Below are 5,962 nucleotides of genomic sequence, written 5' to 3'. Positions count from 1 at the left end.
CACATTTGCTCCCCAGCTATCTTTTCGTTCCTGAGGTTGTTAAATTATTGCAGCTCATGAAGAAAGGGAAGATGGAAAATGTGCAGAAAATCGGGAGGAACCAGCCCTAACCCTGAGGCCCTCATGTGTCCTGTGTCTCCTTGGCACTCTGAAAATGCAAGGCCAGATGGAGGCAGGTAGTCAGGGGCACCTCTGAGGCACCCAGAGAGGGGCTGTTTTCACCCCAGAGTGGAAATAGTAATAACACTCACAACTCACTGAGCGTCTGCTGTGTGCCAAGACTCTACCTCCTAGGTTATGGACCATGCCCTGCAGGGTGGCAGGCATTGTTCTCACCTCTCAGAAGCAAGCTGAGGCTCTGAGGCCAAGGTCAGGAGGAGGGACTCGGACAGCAGGTGCGAAATCCTGTCCAGCCACAGTGAGGAGAGTGTGCCGGCTCTGGGCTCAATATTACATCCCGAGGGCCACGGGGCCTGCACCCAAGGGGCCTTTCCCAACCACATAGGCAGCCAGGCTGGGGACCTCTAGACCCTCTACTTGAATCCCATATGACAGTTCCAGAAAAGACACCCGCATCAGAAGGGACCACAGAGGGAGCACCCAGGTTTGCATATGAGGTCCGTTACCAGCTGGCTATGTGTTTCTGGGTGTGGGAATTGCTCTCTCAGAACCTCAGTTTAAAAATTGCAAAATGGGGTATTAGTAATTGTACCTAAAATGGTCTCACAGGTATACTGATCACAGAAAATTAAAGGAGGCAGAGAGGTTGTTCAAGAAAGACTGGACTGAAATGTGGGAGGGCTGCTACGATTGTTCTTTTTGTATTAACAGTAAATTCTTCCTTGTGGACAGAAACCTGAATTTGTCTTTGGGATCAGGTTTCCATTTTATTCTGAAATGGAGCCTTTGGATAGCCATTTGGTCATTCCTTGTGAGACGAGGACCTTACTGGGGGTCCAGGGTAGGTAGACACCTGCCGGCCCGAAAGCCTAACCCCAAAGAGGAAGCTTGATATATTCCCATGGCAGGCCCTCTCCTCCACTTCAGGATTTTACTTAATACCACCCTCTCAGTGAAGCCTTCCCTGACCATCCTGTCAAAACTGCAGCACAGCCTCCACCCCACAATCTCCATTCCTTTGCCGGGTTTAGCACCCTCCACATGGCACTTGGGGGGTTGCTTACAATGTGCAGTATCAGGTACTCAGGGGGTGTCTCACATGTCTCCCAGTCTTAGATCAGGCTAGTATTACAAAATACCATCAATGGAATGGCTTATAAACAGTGGAGATTTATTGCTCACAGTTCTGGAGGCTGGGAAGTCCAAGATCAAGTGCTAGCAGATTCAGTGTCTAGTGAGGGTCACTTTCTGGCTCACAGATGATGCTTTTTTACTGTTCCTCACATGGTGGAAGGGCCCAGAGAGCTCGCTGAGGTCTGTTTTATTAATATAGGAGCACTAATCCCATTCATTAGGGTTCTACCCTCATGACCAAAATAAGCTCCCAAAGACATCTTCCAGGGCAGCGCCTGTGGCTCAGTGGATAGGGCACCGGCCCCATATACCGAGGGTGGCGGGTTCAAACCCGGCCCCAGCCAAACTGCAAAAAAATAAATAAATAAATAAAAATAGCCAGGTGTTGTGGTGGGCACCTGTAGTCCCAGCTACTTGGGAGGCTGAAGCAAGAGAATCGCCTAAGCCCAGGAGTTGGAGGTTGCTGTGAGCTGTGATGCGATGGCACTCTACTGAGGGCGATAAAGTGAGACTCTCTATAAAAAAAAAAAAAAAAAGACATCTTCCAAATACGATCACACTGTGTATTAGATTTCAACCTATGAATCTGGGGATGAGGTTCAAACATTCTGTTGTGAATACTGCCTCACTAGACCACAGGGAACTTGAGGGAAGGGATTTTTCCTGTTTTGTTTACTGCTGAATGGCTAGTGCTTAGAATATCACCTGGCACAGGGTGCACGCTCAGTAAAAGTCAGGTGACTAGATTACAGGGAAGCCTTTGCTCATTGGAGAGCCTGTGGCTGGGTGGGGTAGGGACCAAGCAAGCCCAATGTTCTTGCCGTCTCACACCAGAAGAAAGACCTAGTTGAGAACTGAGGTGGCTCTGCCCAGCACTACCTAGGGATAGATGGTTGGTGACCTCACAAAAGGGCTTAACCGCATAAACTGGGGTCTGGAAGGACATTACTGGACTCTGGGGATGGACTTGCCAGGACGGAGGCCACCACACCCTCCTGTGGTTACCTTTAAAAGGTACAGCCAGCCCCATGGGAGATGAGGCAGGCCCAGGCGTGAGGACCTAGAGGTTCTCGTCAAGCTGGGATGGGCTTGGCATGGAACACTCTCAGGACAGTGAGCTGCTCTTGGCCTGCACAGGTGAGTTGTGCTGGGCAGGGTCCCAGTCCCCCTAGAACAGGATGGGACAGTGGGCTCTGTTGATGGCCTCTTTTAACGGCAGCTGGAAGGCCTGGCCTGGGCTTCAGAGGAAGAGCCAGAGGGGGTAGGAGGGACCTGTCTGAGGCTGGAGCGAGGGCATGGGTCCAGGTCTCCAGGGGAGGCCTGGTGACTGGAAGGAGAAGCGACAACATATTGCAGCTGAAGTCTAAGGCAGATCACCTGCAGGGGCCTTTTCGAGAGTGTATGTGTGGCGTGTTTGGCTGCATTGTTCACGAATATTCAATTCTGATATAAAACGTTAACAGAAGCTACTTATAGGAGTGAAAAGCTGGTGAAACATATTAAAGATCAAGTATATAGAATATAGGTATGTTGAACAGAGATTTTAAAAAAAGAATGGAACAGGCCAGCCATGGTGACTCATGCTTGTAATCCTAGTACTCTGGGAGGCTGAGGCAAGCGGATTGCTTGAGCTCAGGAGTTCAAGACCAGCCTGAACAAGAATGAGACCCCTCCTCTCCACTAAAAATAGAAAAACCATCTGGGTGTAGTAGCAGGTGCCTATAGTCCAAGCTACTCAGAGGCTGAGGCAAGAGGATTGCTTAAGCCCAAGAGTTTGAGGTTGCTGTGAGCTATGACACCATAGTACTCTACCCAGGGTGACAGACTGAGACTTTGTCTCAAAAAAAGGGGGGGGGGACAAATAAGAGTGTTACTGATGGTGGGAAGGATGGAAAACACAGTAAGATAGCAAATATTCCTGCTACACTAGTTATATTCCAGGCACTTAACCCATTCCATATTCATGAGATCTTAAGTCGGCCACCCACTGGTGACACTCATTCTGGCCCCATGTGTCTTATGCCCAAGAAAATTAGTAAATTTTTTACTTAAAACATCCCAGATGCTACTTCTATGAACGCTTGCCACAGAAAATGCTTTCTCTAATCTATGTAAATTAGGTGGGTTTGAATCTTTAAAATAAACCAAATAGCTGCTCTTTGGGCTCATTGGCAAGCCCAAGTCGCTCCCAAACCCCTCCGCTGGAGCGCGAGTGCCTGCCCCAGGCATCGTCAGCCTGCTCGCCCCCACCCTGGTCCTCGTAACCCCACCACCAGCACCAGAGAAGACTGACACGGCAGAGAGCAAAGGGACCAGTGAACACCCCACACCCAGATTCAGTGGTGCGTGTGCTCCCTCCTCCCCGAGGGCATCGAGCCCAAGTGCATTAACTTTCTCATCTCTGTCCTCTTGCTTCTTGCTGTGTATTTTTAATTAATCTAATAAACCGTGTAATTTGAGAATCTTCATTTCATCTGTCCTGTGACCCCGAGACAGCTGACACACAGAGGCTACCATTGACTCGAGGTAATTTCCCCGAGGACAATGTGGAGTATCTTTGGAACACTCACACCTGAGCGCTGTGGTTTGAATGTCCCCTCCAAAATTCAGGTTGAGGTTTAATTGCCAATGTGATGGTGCTGGAGGAGGGACTTTTTAAGAGGTGATTAGGTCATGAGGGCTCAGCCCTCAGGAATGGATTCATGCTGTTATCTTGGCATTAATGGGTTGATTGATTAGTAATGGATTAGTTATTTAGGGAGCAGGTTCATGATAAAAGGATAGTTTGGTCTGGTTTCCCCTCTGCCCTGAGTGTCTCTTACCACATGATGTGTCCTCCGTGTCACAGCGCAGGTGTGGCCCTTCCATTTTGGACTTCCCAGCCTCCAGGTGAGAGAGCCACATAACTTCTTTATAAACTACACACTCGTTGGTGTTCTGTTATAGTAGCAGAAAATAGGCTGAGATGTTGGGGGAGAACATCTGGGACTCAGGTCATGGTAATTGGGATATGCAGGGAGGGACCACCCTGTCCTGCAGGTATAGTCCAGTGAGGCAGATTACCCTCTCCAGCAGATTACCCTCTCCAGCAGTGACTACGACGCTATCTCCCATCCCATTTGCTCTTTTCGCAGCGTGACCTTGAGTGGTACAAGAATGTGGACGTCCCTACCCTTTGAACCCGGGGTGGCTCACTGTGACTGTTGGGGCTAGAAGGTAGTGCTGGCCAGGGTGCTGGAAGTGGTGCTCTGTGACTTTTGACTGGCCAGGATGGTGGAAGTGGCATCCTGTGACTTCTGAGGCTATCTGAGGCTCACTCCAGATGCAGCAGGGTGGGGGTTCAGACAGGTCTCAGGATACCATCCTGCCCTCCACCCCTGCCTGGTCCCCATCCTGCCACTCCAGCCATCCGGCATGAAAGGAGCGTGTGTCCTAGAGAGGGTGTGCCCTCTCCTGGGGGGTTCTTTTGAGGCAGGAGGGCCATGCTGGGTGCCCAGCTCCTCTTTATTTGGGATGTCTAGCAGGGAAGGGACATTTTTGTCCACGTGGTTTGGAACCCTCTCCAAGTTGACCCACAGGGCTGGGTCTGTTGGTCCTGAGAGAAAGTGGCATTTCTTGGAGAGGACATCTGTGAGTGGTAGCTGAAACCCACCCCAGGCCTGATCACAGCCCCAGGTGCACCCGGCGCCTCTCACCCCATCTCCATCATCCCAGTTGCCAGGGTCTTATACAAAAGCTTGATCAGACGCCCCTGGATTTATCAAGGACCTGTGAGGGGTGGAGGCAGCATCAGGGAGGATGGTTGGAGCCAGACCTCCAGGCCAATCCTACTCGGGATGAGGCCTTTCCTGACCCTCAAGTTAGGTGGCACCTTTGTAAGAGGTGAGAGGAGCACCCAGGCTGCTCGGCGCCATTGGTGTGGGGTTGTCCATGTATCTCTCCAGGGTCCTTCTCCTCTTCCCATCACAATCCTTTATTTATTTGGGACAGAGCCTCAAGCTGTTGCCCTGGGTAGAGTGCTGTGGCATCACAGCTCACAGCAACCTCCAACTCCTAGGCTTAAGTGATTCTCTTGCCTCAGCCTCCCAAGTGTCTGGAACTATAGGTGCCCACCTCAATGCTTGGCTATTTTTTGGTTGTAGTTGTCATTGTTGCTTGGCAGGCCTGGGCTGGATTCGAACCCACCAGCTCTGGCATACGTGGCTAGCACCTCAGCCACTTGAGTTACAAGCGCTGAGCCGCATCACATCCTTTAATAGGAGCATTTCCTCCCCTCAGCATCCAGCAGTATCTCCAGTGCCTCCCAGTTGCTCCCAGTTCCATTCAATCCACTTAGTTCACCTGGAGGCCTCCCTCTTTGCCCCTGGTCCTGAGGCCCTCTTAGTCACCCTGAGGAAATCTACCAAGCACCACACAGAGGAAGCTGTTTCTGGGTAACACTTGGGGCCTTACCCCATCTTGATCATCCCAGTTGCCAGGGTTTGTTTGGGGTGAAGGGTTATTCACAGGGTTTCGGGATTGACCAAAGAGCAACGGCGCTGTTTGGGATGAGGGTTACAAACACAGCCTTGGAGCCAGACTGCAGGGTCAGTTTGGGCCTTACCACTTAACCAGCTGTGTAACCTTGGGCAAGTTATTCGATCTGTCTGTGCTTCAGTGTCTCCTGCAAAATGGGGTGTAATGGAAGCTGCCCCACAGGACAGTGACT

The sequence above is a fragment of the Nycticebus coucang genome, chromosome 11 (assembly GCF_027406575.1).
Source record: "Nycticebus coucang isolate mNycCou1 chromosome 11, mNycCou1.pri, whole genome shotgun sequence".
NCBI lineage: Eukaryota > Metazoa > Chordata > Mammalia > Primates > Lorisidae > Nycticebus > Nycticebus coucang.
Note: the sequence above shows the minus strand (reverse complement) of the source record.